This window comes from Aulostomus chinensis, chromosome 20 (genome assembly GCF_037954235.1).
Source record: "Aulostomus chinensis isolate RoL2024-O1b breed Wild chromosome 20, RoL_Achi_v1.0, whole genome shotgun sequence".
Classification (NCBI taxonomy): domain Eukaryota; kingdom Metazoa; phylum Chordata; class Actinopteri; order Syngnathiformes; family Aulostomidae; genus Aulostomus; species Aulostomus chinensis.
The window spans coordinates 4,264,107-4,290,547 of record NC_141339.1 but is presented as its reverse complement, the minus strand read 5'-3'; the positions used below and the strand labels follow the sequence as shown (position 1 = coordinate 4,290,547).

Sequence of the window (26,441 nt, the reverse complement as noted above, 5' to 3'; positions counted from 1 at the left end):
CCCGTGCCGGAAGATTTAAGTAAGACAGCAACGGCTTTAGGCTACGGTGCAAAAGTAAATATTGCTAGATGAAAGTGAAAGTCTTCCAATGTGCCAGAATACAGAGTCCAAGAGGAGACATGGAGAGGAAAAAAATACTTAAAAATCAATGGTTGGAAAACAAAAAACACTACTTTTGCAAGATCCTGCTAAAATTTTGTGAGATCCTGCAAAAGTACTTTTTTCTGCAACTCCCCTCCAGTGCTCTGCACTACAGCGTAGAACCAGGACACGATGTGGTGTCTTATTCCGTCTTCATTATGAATAGAACTAAACACACGGATGATATGATGACCAATAACAAAGTGGACGACCGGCTCAAACATCCAGCAACAAGTGTTGTTATCCACAGTGACATTTTTGTTTGACATGGTTGATGCTACCAGATTTGAAGGATAGCTGTGACCGTGCTTCAACCCAAATCATCACTTAAAGATGGTTTTATTTTCATCTGAGGTGGTCTAGAGTATTTCATCCATGGGGCCAATGGACCGGGGAGACTGCTGGCCAAACTAATAACACCATGACAACACTGCTACAATACTAGAAAGTGGGATGAGGTGGTTTTGTTGACCAAAGGTGAATTTTCTTCATTGGATTTCGGATTATTGACCAAAATAAGTTTGTCCCTCCATCTCACTCAACTGGCAGGAAGCCACAGACATAAAGAAGCTCAATATAAAGAGGGTGGATTTATTTGCAACAAATTAAAAACTTAAATAAAACTGAATTTAGCTTCTGGGTGGATGCAGGTCAACCTAAACAGAACAGTTCAAACTTCAAATAGGTAATATAACCTTGCAAAAAAAAAAAAAAACTAACAGGGGAAAATGTTGCGAGGTGGTGGTGACAGCTGGGTCCAAATGCAGAGAAGAACAGAAATGAACAAGGATATATAGAACACACACAAAAAAAACTTTGTCACCAAAATAAACTGCCTGAACTCAAGAAAACACAAGGCAGACTAAAAAAACATAACAGGGGACGAGCAGGGTGGAATGGGCTGGGCGACACATGTAGAGTAACATAAGGATCTTGCAAAGACTGACTGGCGCACAATCAAAACACTCACTTGACTGACAAAGACAGGAAGTGAAAAGCACACAAAGACACGGGAGGGAGGGGAATGCAAAATAAAACAGGAACTGACCAGAGTGAATAAAAACCCAGGCAGACGCACAAACTACAAGCAAGACAAACTGTAGGAATCCCAAAAATCAAGACGAGTGTGGCTGGTTGTGAGCCGAGGTAGATGAGGTCCTGCTCCCCTGCGCAGCACGTGTGCCATCTTGGCTTCTTTTATAGCCGGCTACCTTCGGTGTAACCCAATGAACCGCCAGACTTGAGAGAGCGGCTCTGTCACCTCCAGGCAACCTCATGCCAGTCTGCAAAACAGATGCTAGGTCAAGCAGTTCCAAACCAAAAGACAGCCGTAGCATGAATGAATACCTTATTAACTTAAAAACTGTAGCGCGACCATTATTCTTTGAAAGCACTGATTCACTGTTACCGAGACTTGCTTCTTGTTTTCGGTGTGGTATTTACTGACATATTTAATGCCATAAAACGTCGAATGTTTAAATATCTTCGGCTTGTGTTCACCACAGGCATGTAAAGCATAGCACACTCAAAAAGAACTCATTGACTTTGAGACGAGGGAACAGGACTTTTCGCTTGAACATCGTACATTCAACCTAAAATGATCGTTCTCTCAAGCTGCAGATCTGCACCCAGCGCAGATCACATTTCTGCCCATCATGAACTGCATAGCTTCTGTCTGAGACATTTTAAAGTCTGCACTGGAAAGAGGAAGAGCTCCAACAGAGGGCGATGCTCTTCTTTACACATTAAGGAAGAAAACTAAAGACTGGTCATTACAAATAACTTAAAATATCAGCAGGACACTGAAAGTATGAGTCTGGGTGTTAACAGCTAACCTGCTGGATGTGTAGAACACAGAACATTAATTGACAGATCCTGACTGATTCTGTCGGTGGGAAGATTTAAATACTTAATGAGAACAATCTGTTTGATGCACTTATCATTAATCCTGCGGCTGTGATGCACCACTCCAGAGCCGTGCATCCTGATGTGCATGCACGGATGCAAGAGTGTAGACAGATTATTAAGGCCTGACGATATATATTATTAAATAATATAATTTACAATATAATATAATTGTAAATCAGTTCAGGTATCAAGGGGTTAATATATTTGTTCACATTTCAGTGAATGTAATTAATATTTTTCCTGATTGATGATCCGTTATATCAATCGCTGCATGATTAACTAACTACAAACTACTGTTGTACAATGATAATGAATTTAGCATCCTTGATGTATAAAATAGCCTTCATGTTGGAGGATAGCCTGCAGCATCAGTTAATGATCATTTATCACGAGCTCACGTTGTAGCCTCATATTGAAACACATCTCAGGTTTGACATGCGTGGCTGACGTTTCCCCCGTTCCCTTTGTGTTGCTCTCCCTGGTGGGTCACATTCAGTAGTTGGATGTCCTAGAGCAGCTGTGTTGTGAGTGCAGCCATGATGAATTGTGAGATGGTTTTGTTGTATATTTGTATTTGTGTTCCTTTTCGATAACCGGGTGTTAAAAAAAAAAAAAAAAAAAGATTTTCAGGGCTTCAATCTCAGCGGTGGAGGGGAACCATCTGGGCCTTTACATTTTTCAATGAAGGGCAGAAATGAGTAATACTGAACATTTGTTTATGGTTCTGTTGTACTTTGAAAGGCTATAAATTTCTTTTATTTGTATTTTATTATTTGTATTTAATTATTCTTCCTATTGTTATTTTCACAAAATAATACAGTCAGAGTCATTTTGGCCTATAGTGAGGGCAGCCAATCACCGAGTAGTCGTTAAATGAGGTTGCCAGATAAACAACGGCAACCGATCGCCGTCAACTCATGCACTTGCATAAATAATGAGGTTGCCACATAAGGTCAGAAACGACCCCAATAGGGACAAACGACGCATTCTAAACCCAGCATGGTAACATAGCGGTTTCAGAGAGCCTTTTAGGAAGGTTCTGAGCCATTACAGACCCAACCATTTTTTGTGGGGTTACATATCACACCACAGAATTAATACCCCGTTCAACCTCTCTATGGCACCTTTAAAGTTTTGTGTACCCATAGACTTAGACCGTAAAGAAACAAGGTGCAGCTGCGGTGACTAGAATTAAAATCTCCATACTCACAGGCAATCTCAAACTAACTCTCTCTCCCTCTGTCTCTCTCTCTCTCTCTCTCACTCACTCACTCACACACGCACACACACACACACACACTCTGAAGTCCGAGCTGTTCGAATTAAACCGAGACTGCCTGCAATGTTGTGATTTAGATTGAATTCCACTGTGGGCCACTTTGCCGTCCTGGAGCAGCAGTTCACTGGTGAGCTTTCCACTGCAACATTTCTGTGAGTTGGTCTGCCTTCTTAACTATCATTAGCATTCCCTCATTCAGCATTTAGTTCTCTATCTCAAAGGATGAATAAAAGCCTGACCCACTTTCTGCTCTTGTTGCTAGAAACAGGCTTTCTACTGGGAGGAACGGTGAGCGAGGTCTGACGGTCAAGAGAGGGTGTTATTCTCTCGTTAGACTTTCTCCTGCCGTGAACTGCAAAAGTGAGAAGAACCACAGTGAAACAGTTATTTGGGCCAGTTATTGGCTCACTGAACTGGAATACTTAGAGTGACTTACATGATCTTTCTGTTTGGTGATTATTCCTAAAGCCAAGGTTCTATGGATTCAATGCTGCTATCGGGCATCTGCAAGGGTGCTAAGTGGAAATAACTGACAGATGAAACTCTTATCTCCTAGCAACAGGAGAACCGGAGAACACAAAACTGGATGAGACATGATCGCTGACTTCATTGAAAGTACCTTTGTAACTCCATCCATCCATTTTCTATGCCGCTGTGATGGCTCCAGTTAGAACCACACACTAAAAAGTTAAGTTCATTCTCAGCTCATCACCACATGTTCAGTTTTCACAAGTTTGATTTGGGAATTTGCTTTATTAGTAATTTGGTAGTTATTTTCTGAGGCACATTTAATTAAAATCCTTGTCACAGTGCCATGTGATTTAAGTTATTAATCCCTTTGTCTTTTCTTTGGAGTTTCCTGCCACTTACCTGCAGAGCACTTCCTGGTTTGGACAAAAGATTGGACTGAGGTTGGAGCCTGATTTCATGCAGAGGCCCAAGCCAAGGACCGGACCAACTGTTCTGAGAGCACAGGGGGGGGGGGGGGATTGGGGTTATTTTGCATTGGGTTTAAGATATTGTTTGGACTGGCGACCTGTCCAGGGTGAACCCCGCCTCTCGCCCGTAGATGCTGGGATAGGCTCCAGCCCCCCCGCGACCTTTACTAGTAAGGAATAAGCGGAAGATGACGATGGACGATGGATATTGTTTGGAACAGTGCCCCCTGTGTTTATTTACTGGTTTAGTCCTTTAGTATATATGTTCCCTCCAGCTTCAATTTGGCAGGTCTGCTGGGTTAGTGCAGTGGTAGGGTGGCGCAGTGGTCAGCACTGTGGCCTTACAACAAGAAGGTTCCGGGTTTGAGTCCCAGCTCGGGCATGGAATCTTTCTGTGTTAGTCTGCATGTTCTCCCTTTGCCTGTGTGGGTTCTCTCTGGTCCTCCATCCCCGTGATCCTTAACAGGATAAGCGGGAGAAAATGGATGTTAGTTGAGTTTGCATCTTGTTTTGTTAGCCTTAGTTTTCAGTCGCCTTATGTTTTTAAGGGCCCTGCAACTCTGTTAGTTTAGTTGTATTAATTTGCTTTTATTAAACTTTACTCCTTTAGAGAAATAAATACTTTTCTTTTCTTTTTTTTTCCAACTGCAAACCTGTGTCCTGGTGTTTTGACTGTTGAGCGTATCCCAGTTGACATTGGGTGAGAGGAGGGTTTCACCCTGGTTGGGTTGCCAATCCATCGCAGGGCCATCAGGAGCAATGCGGAGCTCATTATTTTGCTTAAGGACACTTCGACATGGTCACCGTGGGAAGTGAGGATCGAACAAGCGACCGAGTTGCTAGATGGCCACTCTACCTCTGAGCCATGCTGCCCCTATCTTTGTAATTCTATCCACCAATTCTTAGCTCAACAGCTGCACTGTTGTATTCATCAATCCTCTGACAACAGTTTGAAAGGGTCTGGACCATACAGAACCCATGCGCTCCAAGTCTGGATCAAGTCAGCCACATAGAATACATCTCCATGGCTGTCTGTACATACAGCTATACTTTTACAAACATTTGCTTCTCAGGAAAAGCTGTCAGATAAACAGTACATGGATCATATTCAGTATGTTTCCATGTCAGAGGAAGTCAATTTATTGTGTTACTCCAACTAAAAACTGGACTTTTAAAATACATTTTAACATGTTGATTCAAATGAAATTGTATTAACTCAAAATTCTCTAAGTCAGACAAACACACCAAGATAATGCCAAGGAGAGTCCAACTGCTCTGGCAAGTATATGTTTCAGTCAGCCCCTGAGTGGTCTGCAATTCTGTGTGTTTGCCTAGAAATCGAACAGCGACAGAGTCAAGAGTTGAGTCAAGGGAGCTTCATTCGGCTGTGCGTCACTTCAGAGTTCAACTCATGATGGAGTGGTAGTGGGGAGGGTCTGGTTTGATCGAGGCCTTCTGTGAGTCCATGATGACCATAGTGGAGACAACTCAGAGCATCATGTCAGGAACACTCAGCCATCAAAGTCTGCTCTGATATATCGGCCCTCCGTTCATCATGAGCACATTCTTATTAGCAAGCATGAACCCAGCATGAACTCCCTTTTCAACCACAGACCAGATTCAGTTCAGCCATAGAACTACAATTCCCCCGGATTGGTGGGATGAAGGAATGTGTAGAAGCAGAGCTTGCTGCTCCCTCACTACTACCGCTGAGGTGCCCTTGACCAAGACCCTTCAACTCAATTACTCCAGTGCTGTGTTGCTGGATGTCTCGCTCATGCCTGGAGACAAGACTATTCCCACTGTATTTACGACCAAGAATTACAGCAGATTATTTAAAGGTTAGAGGGCACTTTTAGCTGCCTCTGGGCCAAGGCCCAGGACACCTGTCCTGGTTACACACCCATGTTGGTGACCTTTCTCCAGTGGAGCTCCTCAGCAGCCAGCAAATCAGGCTCGGTGAGAATTGAGGGCTTTCCAGTGTGAATGTGTAATTGTGCGAAATATGATCAGGGTGTTCCAGAGCGTCACTCTCATCCATGAATAAATAAAGGTTTAAAAAAAAAAAAAGATTGACCTCAAAATCTTTACTTCATAGCAGCTTTTTAAACTACTCTTCCACCTGGTTTTGAATCAGGGTCATCTGTATTTGGAGTGAGCACCTGTTGAAGAACAGTAATCACATTAATTAACATTTCAGTTATGAAAGTTATGGAGCCTCTTACATCTGGAGTGTCTTCTACCGACAATAGGAGGAACATTTTAGCCTTAGGTTCCATGCGGATGTCGAAAAGTAATTGGAATAATATTTTAAGAAGGATTAAACATGATGGTGAATCATAAAGTACATTCAACAAGCCTGCGATTGGCTAAGAACATTATACTGTGCTGTATATAAATGTCACTCTGTCAATCCCTTAGGGCTCTTTCTTGTACACGGCGCAAGGTGGCGCTCTGTCAAGTGCAAGCGTCACTGCTCGTTTAAAGCCTGCATAAATAACCTTGATCCTTCAATGAACTTGCACTCTGCCTAATACATCCCTGCTGTAAATTAGACAAGTCATCGCTCAGGTCAAGCAAATCATAAATTTCTCTAACGTTTTACTAGCAAATAAGAAAGCTCAAACCACACATTTACATGAGCTTGATTTTAATCTTTTCTCCCAGTGAATTTGTATTTCGGCTTAGCTGCTAAAGGGACTAAGGAAAAATAATGTTTTGCGAATAATTATATTCACATGCAGCCACAAAGTCATCAAGTTCACTGTCACTGTTTCCCGTGTCCAATTAAAATAATATACATGAGACTTTCCATCAAAGTTTCTCCTCATATCCGTTCATGGAAGAGAAGTGATACTAAGTGTTGTTCTGATGTTTAATTACTTCGCTGTGACCTTTTGAAACACTAAATGTATTTAAGGACGTTTGATGAATTCTCTTGCTTGCAGTGTGCATGGTAGCATTATTATATGATATATTCTTATACGTTTTGCCATAACAAAGCAAGAGGCTTTGGAACTGTTGTCAAATCCCTTATAAAATGATGAATATTCTAATTGTCACAATAACAGTGGAATATTTGTGTGCGTGCAAATGTAGCCGTTGGGCTACGCTTCTTTGTAATCCTTCAAGTGAAGTGAAGTTGAATGTCGTGATGCCAGTGTCAGACCTTTTCTCACGACCGTCATTGACTCAACAGTCCTGAATTGTCGGACTTTGTCCTCGCCGCTGGTTTCCTCACATTGCAGTCACGTCAGGAATCAAATTACCCAAAGATGTTTCATGATTTAAACATAAAAATCGAACCCTCGGCAGATTGGCAAAAAAAAATTCAAATGATGTCAGTGTCTCATCATTATTCAGTGTCATGTCCCTCCGTCTGTTCAGTATTTTATTTTTTCCCTCATGTTTCATGTCTGGTCTTCCTGTTTTATTTTGTGATCACTCACCTCTGTCTCTCTCCCAGGTTCCTGTCTGCCCTGCCCCCTCCCCGCCTGTGTGCACCTGATTCCTGATTGTGTCTAATCACTCCCCATTAGCACCGCTTATATTCCCCCTTTGTGGTCGTTGATGTTCCTGACTCATGGTCCAGCGCTCCTTCTCATAGCCGTAGTCACAGCCTTGTAGTTACTGAACCTTTCTCATTTTTTGACCTCGCCTTTTTGCCTCTCATTTTTTGGATACCTCTGCCTGTATTGTTATCTCTCCCGTGTACCGACCTCTGCCTGTGAAGAAACCCCGCTCGTCCGATCCCAGCCACCTGTGTCCTGTATTTGAGTCCTGCTCATCCTGTGCTACGTTCATGACATTCAGCAGTTTTTTTTTTATATATCTCGAGCCTCCAGAAATACTATATTTTCTGAAACAAAAAAAACAAACATTTTATCTGATTCCCAAAAAAGTAGGAAGATGAAGTAAAACAAAGAGAAGGTATTTTCACACTGTTAAGCTCTTGCAAAATTGGTTTGGAAGATCCACACATATATCACATATCAAAATATTACCCTGTGTGTGTGTGTGTGTGTGTGTGTGTGTGTGTGTGTGTGTGTGTGTGTGTGTGTGTGTGTGTGTGTGTGTGAATAGCATGACTTTAGCAATGTGTCATTTTGTAATTCAGAGCAGATTTACAGATAATTATCAAACCAGTAAAACGGCACAAATATCTAATAAAAATGTTTATATCCATCAGCAACAATAGTATTTTATGCTCTCTCTTTCTCTCTCTGGTAAATAAAAACTGCTCTTGGATCAGGTTTTAATGTAGCTGTCCCACCAGCCTACAGCTGCTGCATACAAGAGAAATCTGTGTGTGCAACAAGGGGCAATACTGCACTCAACCTAATACACTCCTACAGACGCATTTCCCTCTCTACATGGGCTCTGACCTCCTTACTGCGCTAATAATTAACTTTCCTTCAAAGTGCTGTGTGCCTTATGTAACCTTGCATATAATACAACTGCTGTCAATACATGATCATGGTCACATTCACTGAGTGTGAGAATGTCTCCTCATCAGCCCCAAATGCCCTCATATTATGGCATGACGAGTCACAACGAAGGCAAATTAATTTTCAAAGTGTCTTCACTTAAAAGTAATTCCCTCTCTCTTAGCTCACATTGTGATGAGAGGAGACCAGTGCTTGTGTCCACTTAAGGGCTCAAGCCTCTAGAGTACTTTACTGTATGAGAGGCACTCCTGTCTGAGAGGCCCAGAGAGCAGCCCGTGGAAATATTGAACTTTATTAAAAGTGTGTGTGTGTGTGTGTGTGTGTGTGTGTGTGTGTGTGTGTGTGTGTGTGTGTGTGTGTGTGTGGAGGGGGGGGGGTCAGGGAATGTGGTGCATCTGTGTTTTGGAGAGCAAAGCAATCAAAAAGATGATTTTGTGTCAACATTTTTGAAGAATGTGGTTATTATCTATGTGGACCAATTGCAATATTTCAAATACCATAGGTTTCATTAAAAAAAACTTTTTCATTAAATATCTTAAAATATCAAATAGTAAACTGTTTTGGCTGAGAAGAAGAGAGTGATTCATTTTTTATCTGGATGAGAAAAAAAAATATCCACAAATTCCTTTTATTTTCCCTTTAACTCCAAACATCTAAGATAGTTTGACAGCTCTGGGCAGAGTTAATCATCCACTACACTGCTCCTCTGCAAATTATTCCACTAATTAATGGATACTCCCTTACTGTTACTGTCACTACATGTCTCTTTCATTGACTTTTTCTCTGCTTTCTGTCTCTGCCACACATTGTCTATGTGTCTGGAGCTGTTCGTGCCTCACAGAGCACATGGGAAGAAGATTCAGACAGAGAAGCAGGGAGGGAAACAGGAAGGCCTGGTTTATGCTACGTTTTTTTTTTTTGCGCAGTGCTATTCCAGAGCTTGTCAACAAAAGCTCAAGATTAGAAGCAAACCGGCGTTTGGTTGGTACTAACAATATGTGTAAGCTCTTAAAAGACGACTTACAAGGCTCCCTGATGCAGAACTTGCTAGCAGACTGCTAGCTGGCTATACGTGGATCAATTGGCAACAAGCTTTAACTATCAAAGACAATGAGAGTGCCACTGGGAATTCTGAATCGGCCCGATTCTCTTTTACTCACTGCCTGTTCTCTGTTTGTATACAAATACTTCATATGCAGCACAGTTCTACCATTGCAATATACACTGTGGTCAAAGGTCAAACTGCAATGGACGCAGGATAGTTGTGCACACAGACGCAGCGGCATTCCTCTCCTCAGTGAGGTTCTGTTGTTTGTTTGTTTTGTTTGTTTCTTATGTTGATCAGGGACTCGACATGTAACAGGCGAGACTTGCTAAAGATTGGGACATTTTGTGGTGCACTGGAACTCACCAGCAACTGCCACACGTATGGTATATTCCCATCTCGCTCTGAAGCATTCCGGGTGGAAGACACAGGAGGCAGCACGAAGCACTGCCCCCACTACCCAGCTTCCTCTTGATCAACGCCACAGCGCTCAGCAACAAGATGGACGAGCTGATACTGATCACCAGGACACATACGTCTGTCTGGTTGTAGACATTGCTTTTCCATACATAGTATATGATTCAATTTACCTTCTTATCTATTTCAATGTTAAATAGGCTGACAGTGACTGCCAACATATACTTTTTTACACTTTTTATTTGCATTTTTGCCAAAGTCTACTCCGAGATCCTGTTCTGTGAGCTACCAAGTTACAACAAGCACATTTTCTCAACTCTGCATTTAGCTGTGGTGCACAAATCCCTGGATATGGACGAGTAGGATGTCAACAGAGAGCAATTATGACAAAAGAAAGTCTACACGTCAGGCCTGTTGTACTAAAGATGTGAGTGAGTGTAACTGTGCATTCATGATATCACTTTACCAAAAAAAAAATTTTTTACAGGGATGCATACTGAGGACTGCACACGTGAGCACGACAATGGACACTGAGGGTTAAGCATGTCTGCGTTGAACAATGCGCCACATGAAGGAAGGAAAACTGGTTGGGGGTTTCCCTGGTTCAAAAAGGGGGGCTATTTTGATTACAGAGGCATCACGTTACTTTGCTTTTCTGGGGTATAGTCAAACATGCTGGAGAGGAGGATTTGGCCTCCGATTGAAGACAAGGAAGGCTTGAATGGGCACTGCCACAACTGCATGTTATGCTCTGTAGCCTGTGACTCAGGATTGGCTCCGACTGGTGGAGGCGTGGCCTCTTTTCTGCAGTAATTGTAGGAGCTGGCATCTGCAGTTCCTGATTGGTGCGGTTCGTTTCTGCTCATTCCACCAATGCAAAGGAGCATCTGCTCTGAAAAAAGCCCTGCAGACTGTCCGTTACGGCGGCAGTACATCTCACATGCCTTATGGTTTATGTTTAGATGCTCAGCTAAATGTTGCTGCTTGCTGTTGTGTGGTTTTGAAGTCTATCTGCCAGGTTACTAAAAGTCAGTGTTGCGACAGGAGGCAGGTGGACCAAGCAGGCAGGCACTGGTTAACTCAAAAATCACAGTTTATTTGCAAATACAGGGATGTTAATGGCGGAGGGAGTGAGGGACTGGAGGAGTTGTGAGCTGCCGAGGAAGGGGGGGCTGCTGGAGGTTCAGAGGGACAGGTGACGGCGGTGAGAGACGGAGGAGGAGGTCTCTAAATTAGGTTCCCCCTATATATATACATTTCTTTCATTAATTTAAGCAACTCCCTCCAGCCCTTTTCAATTGCAGGTTTTCTTTGCCTCCTTGTGTTCAAAACTACCTTTTTGAACCCAAAGAAACAAATAACTTTAATTTACACCAATAACATCTGTGATTTCCCTTTTCCACCATGAGCTAGTGGACGTAGCAGGACCAAAGCAGATTTTATAAAAAGTCAATCTCAAGGCTGTGCCAGTGCCCAAAGGCTGCCACTACTGCAATATGAGGGGCTACATTTTTTCTGATTACAGCACCCATGCTGCTTATCTGGCACACCCACTCACTCAGGAGAAACCCTCAGGCCACAGAGGCAGTTGAATCAGGACTCTGTGACCCCAAAGGTCATCCACTCCCTTCGTGCTTCATTTACTGAGTGCCACATTAAAATGGCTTTGTGGATGTGTCTGCCGTCAAGGTTAAAGGGATCATCAAGTGACTAGTGCATGGGCATGTTCTGTACACCTGTAGAGGTATCACAAGAAGCATCAATATGCCCTCGTAATACAGGAAGATAAATTACTTTATCAGACTTCAAATTAAGTGGGAAGAATAAAACACCTGTGTTTGCTGTATTTGCCATGCTGCCCTCATCCTGGCAACTCAGTAAAAGTGATGTTTTTGAACAAAACAGGGGGCTCTGATTCAGAGGAAAACATCTGACTGAGTTTGTCGGAGTAAAATCTTTGATTCATCTTTGTTTTGCTCAGGAAGACCGTCAGTGAATTAAGCAAAACCCATTTAGTGATAACACAAAAAAACAGTTGAGAAATTTGCACTGCCTCAAAAACAAAGCAAGAGGATGAAGAGCCTGTGTAGATGCAAATAGGGAGAGCCACTGGATTTAGAATACGAAGGGAATAATTAACAACCAAAAACAGGTGAGGACAGGTGACAGACACACAGCAAAGGCAGGAAAGCATAGGAAGAAAGCGTTGTCAAGCCTGGAAAAGCAACAGTTGCATCAACAAGGTCATGCAGTGTGTTGAAATCCTGGATCGGAGGAGAAAATCTCTGCCGATGCGAGGTACGCAGTGTATCATGTATCAAGTTCTAACGGCTGAGTAAGGATTTTACTTAATCGACAAATTTGAAGGATATCTCTTAATTTCCATGTGACCAGGAAATCACGGTGTTTTCTTGAGTACCTGGTTGGTTACCATTGTTTTAAGACAGTAAGGATGGGACTCGTGGCCCAAGAAGTCCTTTGGTAGCAAAGAAAGTAAATGTATATTTACCACACCCATACAATCACCCGACAACACCCTGACAAGGTCACTGGGCTGAAATCAGTCGATGTATTTTTTCCATCTTACCTAAATGAGAGTGCCTTGGCCAAGTTATCAACAGCACCTTGCAGAAAGCTGGCCTCTCCTACTATTAATAAACACAAGGGGGGGCTTATTATAAGTCTTTATAAGTGAGGAGGGAGCTCAGGAGCACAAATGTGAGCCAAGCCACAGGCCCCAATGCTATCAGCTCCAGGTTGCTCTAGGAGTGTGCGGACCAACTCACTGAGGTGCTCCAGTACATATTCAACCTTAGCCTCAGCCTGTGGAAGACCTGGGTAGTGCTGGTTCCTAAAATAGGCCATCCTCATGAACCGAGCCACCACAGACCTGTCGCCCTGACCTCCCACCTGATGAAGACCATGGAGAGGATCATCTCTGGCCACCTCCGCACAGTGGAGCTCTGCGCTGGACCCACTGCAGTTTGCCTATTGTCCTGGCATCGGGGTGGATGATACCCTCATCTACCTGCTGCACTGGTCCCTGTCTCACCTGGAGTCCCCTGGGAGCGCTGTGAGGGTCATGTTTTTTTTACTTCTCTCATGCTTTCAACACCATCCAGCCATCACTGCTGCGGGGGAAGATGGAGGAGGCCGGCATGGACCAACATCTTGCTGCTTGGACCATTTGACAGATCACAGTACATGAAGACGAACGGCTGTGTGTCACATGTAGTAACCTACAGGACGGGGACCCCCCAGGGAATGGTGCTCTCTCCATTCTTGTTCACCCTCTTCATTGTGGACTACAACTCCAACCTCTGTCACCTGCAGAAGTTCTCCAATGACTCATCCATTGTCGGTTGCGTATCAGAGGGGGATGAGCAGGACTACATGGACTTCATGGACTGGTGTGAGCAGAACCACCTGCTTCTGAACACCAGCAAGACCAAGGAGCTTGTGATCGATTTCCAGAACCCCCCCCCCCAACACACACACACACACACACACACACACACACACACACACACACAGCTATGAACATCCAGGGCTCTGACTTGAGATAGTGGATTCATTCAAGTACCTGGGTGTTCACATGAACAATAAACTGGACTGGATACCAATGCCCTCTACAAGAAGGGCCAGACTTGCCTCCACCTGCTGAGGAGACTGAGGTCCTTAGGGGTTCACAGGGCCCGACTCCAGACTTTCAAGGTCCTGTGGTGGCCTCTGCAGTGTGCTACGCCATCATGTGCTGGGATAGTGGAGTCATGGACAGGAAGACACTGGACAAACTGGTGAGGAGAGCCAGCTCTGTCCTGGGTTGTTCACTGGACTCCATCCAGGAGGTGGCAGACAGAAGGATGTTGGCCAAGATGACATCCATCATGAACAACACCTCCCTCCCCCAGCACCACACTGGAGACCCTGAGCAGCTCCTTCAGTTCAAGACTGCTGCACCCTCAGTGCAAGAAGGAGGGTCATTGCTGCCTGCAGCCATCAGGCTGTAAAACAGCACTCAGTGAACATTCACATTCACGTGTCTGTTTACACAAATGTGCAATATCTGTGGTGCAATAAAACATTCCTATTTTTCATTTTATATATATATATATATATATATATATATATATATATATATAGTAAAAAACAAAAAAATCTTATAAAAATGTGAATATTTGTTGTTTTCTTTTTTTCTTATTTCATATATTTTTTCTTTTTAATTGACAGAATCCTTTCCTCTTCTTTCTGTAAATGCTGCTGTAACTACATTTTGAATCCCACATTCATCACCCTGCAACAAAATACCTCTAGCACCAACAGTTCTAGCATCCGCAGCAAACTTAAAGGGCCTGTTGATGAAGATAGCCTCAACACTGGCATGACCAAATTCACATTTTCAAAGGTTTAAAGTCAGATTTGCAGCTTCAGGTGGGCTGAAAACATGCTAAAGCTGATCAACATGTTGAGACCAACTAGTGCTGTAAATGTCATTCAAATTAACTCACATCCTGTTCGTCCTTCCACAACCTTATTGACCGGTAGCCGGAGAATTTTGCATGCCAAACGACATGCTTGTACAGACAGAAACTGTCAGGAGTGACCAAGGCTAAATCTCACAAGACACAGTTTTCTAAATGATGAATAGGAAAGGCTTTTTAATTAAATTTCTTTTTCTTAAGTCTGTACAAAACCTTGGTGAACCATCAGACCTGCCCACAAGCAAACAGAGTGAACTCCAAGGGCTTGGTCTAGGCTCAGTAATTCCATGATCAAGCATACAGGTTATCTCTTTGCATAATAGCTGACCTTTAACAGGTTTTTAGTCAGTATGGATGTTGCTTTATAGGTGTCACAGCACCTTCATCATCTTCTTGGTGAAGCACACTGGTATGGTTTGGCACATCAGTAAAAAGCCCAGGATATTGTTCAGTCAGCTATAAAACATCAGCTGCTCTGGAAGACAGATTGGTGGCAAGATTATCCAAAACTTCAGAGTTTGGCAATCTGACAATCTGCACCCAGCTGGCGCATTGGCACTTTGAACAAAACAGGGCTGTTGGGATCTTTTGGTTTGGTTTCCTAACTATTTGACAGACATAACATGATCTGCAGTACTGCAAAACAGCAGACTTATCTGTTAAAAGCATCAACCAAAAGCAACCAAATCGTCACTAGATACAAGCTCAAAGTCAAGGTTGAGTTTGCGTCAGGGCAGATCCAGGAACCCTTCACTGAGGCTTTGGAAGCCAGAGCACACTTATCGGAAAAATGTCCAGTATCCCTCCAGAGTGTAATCAGACATTTGGACTCATGATCAGAACTTAAAGACACAAAGCTGTTCCTTAAAAAGAAGGAAGAACCAGCTACTGTTCTTGTAGAAATACCACCATTTGGTAGAAAGAGACATTTGTCCACCGCGGACTTCACAAAGGCTTCAGGCTCAGCAGATTTCTGTTTCTTGCTGAGTACAGCACAATCTGCAAGAATATGGCCTGGCTTTTTTCGATAGAAACAAAGTCTCTCTGATGAAGAGGGCAAAGTGAACTTCTTAGATACAGAAACAGGGGATGTTGGTTGAAAGGGTTGTTTCTTCGAGAGGAGGCCTCTCCCTCTGTTGTCTGAATGTTGTCCCACTCCAAAGCTGACATTATGCGCGAGGACAAACTCATCTGCAAATATAGCAGCTTGTTCTTGTTCTTGTGCTCATTAAAATACACACAACCAGACTCAAGCTTGCAGTTTTTGAACTTGTCAAGCAGTGCGAGCTTTCAGAGTTGCTCTTCACTGGTTCTCGGTAATAAACAGCTTCAACATAGGTTTGCTTGTCTTTTTTCACAGTGCCTCGGGAACACTGATGATAGGCTTCTAAAATAATATCAGCTATGATCAATAATGAGAGCAGAATAAGTTTACTGGGCCATCCCAATAAGAATGCTCTGGAACAAAAACATCCATGCTGCTTGGGCTGCTGTCTTCATCAAACCAATCTATGAAGAGTCATTCACGTTTCAGAGATATTTTTCTTTCCTTCAGACTTTGTTGATCCTGCCTGTATTTCAGTTCTCTTTACCTCCGATGGTAACTCCCTTTACCTCAACTTAATGGCGGCATCTGCCAACACGGGGTCAATGGGCACAACAAGCTCAACTGCCAAAGGAGGAGGTGGTTTTACCTGTCCAGGGTGAACGCCGCCTCTCACCTGAAAGCCGCTGGGATAGGCTCCAGCCCGCCCTCAACCCTTAATCAGGATAAGTGGAAGAAGATGGATGGATGGATGGGTGGAGGTAGACGCATGCTGGAGAAGTTGTTCTTTAGTGAGGTCTTGCAGTAGCTCTACACCAGGCACTTCAAGAGTCGCCATTATCCTACCAATGGAACACACTTGCACTCAAGTTACTTAGATTAGCAACTAGAAATACCAATGAGGCTCAACACCTGCTGGTCTACAGGTGCATACTACACAAGCACAGCTGGTCCAATATAGTACACACCCAACACCAAGTGGCCACACTACACAAAGTGGCTGTAAACCTCAGACTGAAGTAGGCCTCGATACGACCCACCAAGCCACCTAAGGCAGCACACAAGAGATTACAAGCCCCATGCAAGCATGAAATGGATCTTGATAGTACTCCTAATTAAACACAATTGCGTGAAAAAAAAAACTTATACTGATCGACACAAGTTCACACTCCAACTTCACACCTAAGTCACGCGACAAACTCAAGTTAGGATAAGGGACCCAACCGTTGAGTGCCGTATTAACGCCAACCTTTAACAGATGCTCCCTCTTCCCTCCCCCCAGAGACCAATGATGAGTTTGTTTTTTTTGTTTTTTTTGTCAGGTGCATTTCACAAAGACAGTGTGGAAAGGAACAGATCGAGCCCCAGATGCCAACTAAACGAATAAGTAACCTAACTGCCTCCAGATGCTATCAGGCTGGAGGCAGCTTTAAACGCTGAACCAAACTAATGTTGCAGCCACCTGAAATGTGCCCCCACCCAGGATAACCCCCAAACAGATCAACTGTGACTAGTGTCATGGGTCAGTACGCACCGACACTTTCCAAACATATGGGTGTCACCAAACACTGCCTTGTTTCTTTCAAATGTCTATGAATTATATGCAATCAAGTGGGTTTTATAGATGTAAGAGGAAACTGATGTGGATGTCTAACACGCAATTCAAAAGAACTCCACAGAAGCTTCATGGCATTAAAAATGAAAACGTTAATGCTTGTCAATGTTTCTTTCTCATTAAGGTGAGGGAGTGTGTGTGGCCTGCCAGGTGGGCAATGTCGTAAACAAGAGGTGAAGTACACACCGTTCAAGGTACAATTTGATGTGTATTGCACTGTATAATCTTTTCATTACAGGAAAAAGTAATTATTAACAGGAATTCAAAAGACAAAATCAACACACTAATTATGTGTTTATTTGTTTTTTGTTTGGCAGGTTAAGCCAGCCATCTGAACGTGTCAGAATGGCCTTGATTGGCAACCTGAAAACATCAAACAGAAGAAACCAGTCGATACAGTGAATAGAATCATTTATTCCCTGACTAAGTAGCCACAGGCATACGCCGTGAAGAGAGAAAAGCAGGGAGTTATTTAGTGCATACATAGATGGCTCTACCAGTTGGAAGTATAACATATTCTGACAGTCAAGGTAGGGAGTTTGCGAAATAAGTAAAGAGAAACTGAACTTATGGTCTTTCCAGCTTGTCCATCTGTTCAGCCTCAGGTCAGTGTCCAACTTGACTCGAGCCTACTTGTGCCCACAAACTCAGCCAGAAACCTGGGTGTCATGATTGATGACCAGCTGACCATGTGGCCTCAGTTTCTCGGTCTTGCCGTTGTGCCCTTTACAACATCAGGAAGATCAGACCCTTCCTGACCCAACAGACCACACAGCTTCTGGTTCAGGCTCTTGTCATCTCACACATTGACTAAAGCAACTCTCTTCTGGCAGGCCTCCCTGCATGCTCATTCAAGCCTCTGCAGATGATCCAGAATGCAGCAGCACGTCTGGTCTTCAACCAGCCCAAAAGGGCACATGTCACCCCGCTGCTGGTTTCTCTTCACTGGCTTCCAGTGGCAGCCAGGATCAAATTCAAGGCACTTCTCTTGGCTTACAAAACAATCACAAGAACGGCTCCAGCCTACCTGGAATCCCTGATCCAGGTCTACTCTCCTTCTCGCCCACTACGCTCTGCATGCGAAAGATGCCTGGTGCTTCCAGCCCAGCGCTGCTCCAAATCCCTAGCCAGACTCTTCTCTTCTGTTGTTCCCAAATGGTGGAACGAACTACCGAACTCTGTGCGTTCTGCTGAGTCCCTTTCTACTTTTAAGAGACAATTGAAGACAATTGTTCAGAGAGCACCGAGGCACTTAACCTGACTCTTCTCCTCTTTGTCCTGTGGGGTAGAATAAGTCAGAGGGTCCAAGACCCAGCACTTAGTGACTATGTAGCACTAACTGTGTTGTGTGATGTTGTATGTTTGTCAAAAAAAAAAAAAAGGGGGGAGGGGGGGGGCGGCACTTCTTCTGCCACTAGATGGCAGTACCTGTGACCAAATCACAACTGAAGCACTTTTGCGCTTCCTATGGACTTTTCCTTAATTAAGTCTAAATTCTTGCTTGTGTTGTACGTCGCTTTGGACAAAAGCGTCTGCTAAATGAAATTGTAGAATTGTAGAATTGTAGAAAAAGTAAGATTTGTATCCAACATTTAGAGTGTACTGCTTTCAGGTCAGAATATCCAACCATCCATCCATTTTCTACTGCTTCTTCTGTTAAGGGTGGTGGGGGGTGGAGCCTATCCCAGCAGCCTTCAGGTGAGAGGTGGGGTTCACCCTGGACAGGTCACCAGTCCATGGCAGGGCCAACACATATAGACAGACAACCATTCACACTCACAGTCACACCTACGGTCAATTTAGAGTCTGGATTAACCTGGTCCCCTCTTGATGTCTTTGGACTGTGGGAGGAAGCTGGAGTACCAGAGAGAACCCACGCAGGAACAGGGAGAACATCCAGACTCTCACAGAAAGATCCCGTGCCCAAGCCAGGACTCAAACCTGGAACCTTCTTGCTGTGAGGCGACAGTGCTGACCACTGCACCACCGTGCCGCCCAGGCCAGAATATATTTTAGTTTTAAAAAAAATGTCACTGGCTTGCATAGTTTAGTTTTGGTTACTCATAACATGACGGCAGATTTGGACTAAAATGCCTTTTTGGCAGGTGAAAACCAAACTTTAATGGTCGTTCTTACCTGTTAAAGGCATTCAGGCTTGTAAAAACACCTGAGTGAGCTATCATTTTTAACGTTCAGGCATTAAATCAAGTGATTTGAGAGAGAAATAACTTTTCCATTAAGAAAGTATGAGCTGTAAAGACTTGTTGGCAGGGGAAAACTGCATTTCATGAGTTGTAGGCCTAGTGCCAATGAAAAGATACTTAAACTAGTAAAAAAAAAAAAAAGAAAGAACTTGATAATCTGGGTCCCGGAACGGGTAAATAGAGTAGTAACAATAATAGTCTAGTTTATTAAATATACAACCCATCCACAAATAAGGTTAATTTGCACCCCAGGTTATTATATAAGGCAATTAATACAAACCAAGATTTGACCAATTAGAAATGGAGCCACTCAGAGAGGAGGAGGAAAATGCTGCTTTAATTTGCGGGTCTTAGATCTGGGATCATGAATTAGATAGAAACTGAATGAAAGAAAGTAACCTAGGCTTTCAACTGTGTAAATTCAGAGAAAAAGACTAAAAAAAAAAAAATCACACAACTGTTGTTGTTCATGGCTGCAACTATAATGAACACAGGGCAGGGCATTAATTGAAATGCATCAAGCTGTCATGGTTAGTAGTTCTCCACTGGGTTCTCCATGTCTCCCTGAATTCACTACCTCTCAGTCACTCACTCCCTCAGCCTCCCCCTCTGCCAATCAACCTCAGTCACCTGCACCTGTCCCCACACTATGTAGGTCTCCCTCTCCCTTTGTTCTCTGCCAGATTGCGATGCATTCATTCCAAACTCTCCAGCGATCTCTCTCGGACTGACTTCCCGGCTTCGACCCTGCTTGATCCGACCTTTCCCCTGGCAACCACTTCTGCCCTTGAGAATTGCAAGTCAGCCTCTGTTTTTTCCCCTGTTTTTTGCCAGCCTGTTTTTGCCAGTTCTACTTCTTTGGAGGACATCTTCATTATTCGTTAAGCCTGAATAACGGACACTTATTTATTCAACTCTTGCTTCAAGTGTGTTGCACTTGGGTCCATAACCCCCATTGTTTGACGAGCAAACCTCTATATCGCAGGGTTTGTCTTTTGTGCTCCAACCTCAGTGTCATGAATGTAACAACCACGTGATTGCACCTGCCTGTGCAGATGTTAATTGCTGATCTGTGAACAAATGGGTTGCTGAATCTAAAGGTATAACGGACATTGGATTATTGTTGACAATACACACATCCAAAGCAAGTTCATCCCTACATCCCTCAGTGAATTATTTAAGGTTATTGCTTTAAAGTTGTTGTTTTTTTTGTTATTTCTTCTGTCGTCTTCTTTCCGTCTTGTTCATTGATGACGTAAAGTAATGTTTTACTCATCGCAACCTTCACTTTACATATTACTCCCTGCCAACAGTAATTCATTCCATTACTCTGTATATTACTTTTCCATAAGTTCGCAAAGTCTTGTTCAGGGTCACATGCCCATGCCTGTTGATCTGATCTGCGACGGGGTCCTCTTCCACCAGCAGAGATCTGCAGAAATGCCCTGAGACATGGCCCTCAACACCGACCACACCTGACGGAAGACAAAGCCACAGTTTCTGAAATGTATGGTCTGGGATTGTTATCACTAAGCCATCTCTCTCCAGCATCTCCTTGTTCTGAACTCATACTTGCAGAACTGTTCTGTAAAATGCAGGAGTCGTGAGCATGATGCCGTACTCAACGGGATTGCTCTGGCAGTCACAGATCAGTTGAACATACATGGAGTGGTATAGCTTGTAGTTAAGATATGGGAGAGGATGCCTTTTTACGTACGTGTGTGCAGTTTCTTATGCTTGTTGGTGTTTGGTATGCCAGCAATGGAATGCAATGCTATCTTGATGGGTACCTGTCCTGTGGCTTTTTATGAGAATTTGTGCAGGCCAATTGATTTATTCCATCTAGGACTTGTGGGAGAACACAGTTGATGAATAGCTGAGATATGCCCTCTGTCTCCTTGCAATGTCCCAGCGGCTAAAAAGCCAAGCAGAGAGAATGTGGGGTAGTGCAGGGTTAGACTGTCTGGTACAGAATGGGAAGTCTTGATTTTCATTGTACAAGTACAAGTGTTCCTTAAGCACAACCCTGCTGGCTTCAAATCTATTGCATGCTATGTTAAGGACAGCTCTTGGTAGCATCCAACATCCAGAATTATTAAACAAGAATTAGGCGGAGTGTTAGTCTAGAGTTAATTTTAGCCTTCGTAAATGTTTATAAAGAAACTAGAAAATTGTATGACGATAGTATGGGTGCCCGTCACTGTGACCTTGACCTTTGTTCACCAAAATCTTTTCAGTTCATCCTCAAGTCTCGGCTGAAGTTTGTGGTAAATTTGAAGAAATTTCCCCAAGGTGCTACTGAGATATTTGGCTGAGTATGTACGGACAACGTTACGCCTCTGTCCCACAGCTATCGCCAGCGCTGAGGGTGGAAAGTATCCAAGCCATGGAAATAGAACTAAAATTCTACAATATTGAACTGTTACGGTTGAGGAGTCTTCGCTAAGATATGGGGGTGCTGCTCTCTCTCCCAATCTCTCTTCACTTCAGGTGATACGCGTGCAGGTGATCACCTGTACATGACTTCACTCACCTAGCATGAGTATGAATGCAGGAGAAGAGTGATGGCCTCTCTCTCTTCTCCTCTCCTGTTCAACCTTGCAGTTCTTTGTTAAGCTTACTTGTAGGTACCAGCAAACTTAATTTAAAGACACAATAAAGTTTAAGATTGAGAGCTGTGACTCTGCTTCCTCCCCTTTTGTTCCCACCCCAAACCTTGTTACTCCCCCTGACTTTTCTTTAACAGGTAACATGAACCAATGACTTGGAACAGCCTTTACAAACATAAGTCAATACTAAATGATGAGTAACATAAACCCTCATGGACCCGTTCATGCAAAGTGGCTTTAGACACACCGTCTTTCCGATTTCTCTCAGACATCCCTGGAATGCTTCATCGGAGCGCGATCACACTCACAACACGTGAAACTACTCAGCTATGCCTTGCCAGTGGTCCCGATCACTTATTTGTGTGTTCATGTATTTGTTATAAAATCATTGATTTTTTTGTTTACTCCAGTATTTTACTCGTACTTGTCAATCGTATACTAAGGAAGAACAACATCTCTTACTGATTCTTAGGTTATCATGTTTTCCTTTATGACAAACTATGTCATTAACCTGGTTTTGATCACTGCAAATTCCTGCAGGGTGTCCAGTATAAGCATGACATTGTGTCCTTTTCTGAATGATAGGGAAGTCTAGCTTCTCAACACCTTCTCCAAACTCTCTCCAAGTAAACAAAAGAGTACAGGCGCACAAATTTTGCAGACAGACGCTACCGTACATGCGCATTTACAGTAGCCAGTGTGCATCAAACGCGCATGGAGGCGACTGTAAATGCAGATCGGTTCAGGTCAGGTCACTGCAGGTCAGTGCCGGACACTGAAAAGACACGCTTGGCGGAGCAGTGTACAATGTCAGGAAAGAAAAAAAAAAAAAACACCACCAAAGAAATAAACTGCAGCTGAAGTGGCACAACTCATCTATGAAGAAGCCACTGCAGACTTTGGTCCCAGTGACCTGGATGATGGCTCAGGCTTGGAGAGTGGAGTATCTAATGGAGGATTTTCATGGAATGGATCCAGCTCAAGATGATCCGAGATTTGTAGGAGTTGTTACTATTTTCTACTTAATAACATTTGCTACAAAATGATATGTTGATATCATAACTACAGGGGCACCATAGGGAATCTTGAAATATAGTATTGTATATAGTTGTGTGTTCTTGTAGATAGTTGTATAATTGTACTTTTTTTATTATTTATGCATGTTTCTTTTAAGATTAATCAGATTTATCATCATAAGCAGAATATGTGTTTATTTCAGTAAAATGGCTTTTATTCTCGCCATGCACACACCACATGATTTTGCAAATTGTGAAGTCAAAGAACAACCCACCCTCATGGTGCTCATATGCTCAGATTCCAGGGAAACTCACTCAACTCAATATACAAAGATACGTGTGCTGTAAACCTTCTTTGATGAGAAACATGTCGAAAATCCAAAAATGTTGTCATACGATTTTTGGGGGGGCAGCACGGTGGTGTAGTGGTTCACACTGTCACCTCACAGCAAGAAGGTTCCGGGTTTGAGTCTCGGCTCGGGCACAGGGTCTTTCTGTGTGAGTCTCCATGTTCTCCCTGTTCCTGCGTGGGTTCTCTCTGGTACTCCGGCTTCCTCCACAGTCCAAAGACATCAAGAGGGGACCAGGTTAATCCAGGCTCTAAATTGACCGTAGGTCACGGTTTGCAGCAGTCATCTCTGGTTTCCGTTTCCCCCTGAATGTATCACCTCTCACTCACTCAGCCTACCTCTTATGCCAATCAAGCCCAATCACCTGCACCTGTTCCCACATTATATAAGTCTCCCTCTTCCTTTGTTCCCTGCCAGATTGTGAAGCATTCGTGCCCAAATCTCCAGCAACGTCTCTCGGACAGACTCCCCGGCCTCGACCCAGCCTGATTTCTGGACTCCCCTCTTGCCTCCGCCCTTAGTAACCACGTCTGCTTTGTCTTCCCCAGGACCGTTTCAGCCTTCGCCCTGCTTTTGCTCGCATGCCCGAAGCGAGGAGTTTTTGTTTGTTCACCCTGTTTTTGCCTACCCACCAGCAGCGAGGACTGTTTCTGTTTGCCCCATTTTTGCCCGCCATCCCGAAGTGAGGAGAGTTTCAGTTTGTTGCCCCGTTTTTTGCCTGCCTGCCTACAGTGCAGACTGTTTTTGGTTGTTCCCATTTGTTGCCCCGTACCTCTGCGGCCAGAATAAAGGTCATTTCCAATTCACGCCTGTTTGCAGTGTGTTGCATTTGGGTCCATATACCCCCCCCCCCCCCCCCCCGTTTCACCGTAGGTGTGAGTGTGAATGGTTGTCTGTCCTATATGTGTTGGCCCTGCCATGGACTGGTGACCCGTCCAGGGTGAACCCCACCTCTCGCCCAAAGGCTGCTGGGATAGGCTCCACCCCCCACGACCCTTAACAGGATAAGAAGAAGAATATGGGTGGATGGATGGATTTTTTTTTTTGTCTTCAAAATGTTTTCATAAAATATATGAAAGTAGAACCAAGGTAACTGATGACATATCTGGATAGCATCGTCTGTCCTGAAAAAAACAAACAAGATATCGCATGTAGAGATCGACCTTATAGTGACCAATATAACAGCTCAAAAGCAAAGGATGTAAAATTACCCCCAAATCAGCTTCGGCCTCCAAAAGTGAAGTTATTTTCATTCAGTCTGAGTTTCATTTTGCAGACATACAGTATATAGCCACAGAGAAGCTGCAACTCTGACAACAGCACACACACGAAGCATTAACCTTTTAACACACATCTTTATACACATTTTAGAATCAGACTGGTCTGTCTGGTCTTAACCTTTATGAAAGGTATTTTGTGATCGTCACCCACTTGCACATATTTCCTAAGACTGGTCTGAATCCCCATTGATTTGGTCATAAACATCTCTTCTATTGGCTAAATTGGCTTCAGGTGTAACCAGAGCTGAATCTTTGCTCACACATTCACTTGTGGCCATGCCTACAGGGTCGTAAACCTGAGTGACTTACTGTCATCAATTCTCCAAAAAACACGAGTGCATCGGTTGACTATGTTCTGTTTTCGTGTTTATCCACAACACCACTCATGAATGGTATTCTGGATTAAAAGTAGCAGTATACACACATGGATTTTGTTGTTGTTGTTGAAAAATGTATGATTTTAAATGAAAAAGATCCATACCACAAACAAATGCCCTGGCAGCAAGTCCCACCGAGGACACGGCGGAAAATAAGACCACCGCCTCAAATGTGCAAGTGTGAGGGCCAAGCTTGAGAGTCTCTGCCCGTGAAGCTGCCCTTCAGCATGACAGACATCCATCACAGTAGTAAAACTGCATGCTGCCTTATGATTTCAAACTGAAATGATTTTGTTGTACTGGATGAAATGGGATTTCCACTGTATTTAGCCCATTTATTTTTCCCTCCACGAATTCAAAACATCCAACATTATTTGACAGCCCTGGGCAGAGTTAGTCATCCATTACACAGCTTTTCTTTATGAAGAAATGCAATTAATGGGGAAAATGATCTCTTCTGACTATTACTTTCAATGTCTGCCTATTAAATTGTCTTTGTCATTCTCATTCCCCTCTCTCTTTTTGTCCCACATCCCTCGGCCCATTTCTGCTCTTGCCTCTATCACACACTTACTGAGCTATGATATCAAATTTTGGATAAAAAGAGAAAAGAGAATCCAGGGTGCTGAGAAGAACTTAAGAGATAAATATTTCTTTGTACTATATTTCTTCATTTTCAACTTAATCTGAAGAAAGGAAGGGAGAACAAAAGGTTGAAATCCCTTTGTCTGCTTTGCGATTGTAGCTGTGGGGAACATCTGCAGGAGTGATGCCCCAAAAAAAGGGAACGTGCATCCTACAGATACTCAAGGTTTCTGACAGGACTGCAGAGAACATAGACTGTAAATTGTGGTGGAAACAACACTTGGTCAGGCGGCACAGTGGAGGTGTGACTTTGAGTGTGAATGCTTGCCTGTCTCTATGTGTAGGCCCTGCCATGGACTGGCGACCTGAAAATGGATGGATGGATGTTTTAAATATCAAGTGCACCTGCACAAACACCATGACCAGTAAGTTACTAATGATGTATGCAGAGACGTGAGGAGTAAGTTTCGTGGGTTCCGTGTCAATGCCATATTCTGATTCTGATTTTAATTAAAACTGATGGAGTTAATTGCAGTGACTCTGCTCCCCTCCATCGTCATCAACCCCCACAGAGTACAAACGCTCAGCAGCCACAAGCTCAGTGTTTATGATCTCATTTTTTTTTCCATATCACCACGCACACAATCCCATAAAGGGTCCATTGCGCTCATCCCACAGTCTGCCCCTGCAGATAGGGATATAA

General features: G+C 43.4%; 1 long non-coding RNA gene across 1 annotated transcript; it reads right to left on the bottom strand.

Annotated features, from left to right (window-relative positions):
* Positions 1 to 457: 457 nt before the first annotated feature.
* On the bottom strand, positions 458 to 3,882 carry LOC147242302 (uncharacterized). The gene is made up of 3 exons (XR_015110678.1): positions 3,765 to 3,882; positions 3,572 to 3,680; positions 458 to 1,424 (listed from the first exon to the last, which is right to left on the bottom strand). It is a non-coding gene; the product is annotated as an uncharacterized LOC147242302 (long non-coding RNA).
* Between the last annotated feature and the right edge of the window lie 22,559 nt (positions 3,883 to 26,441).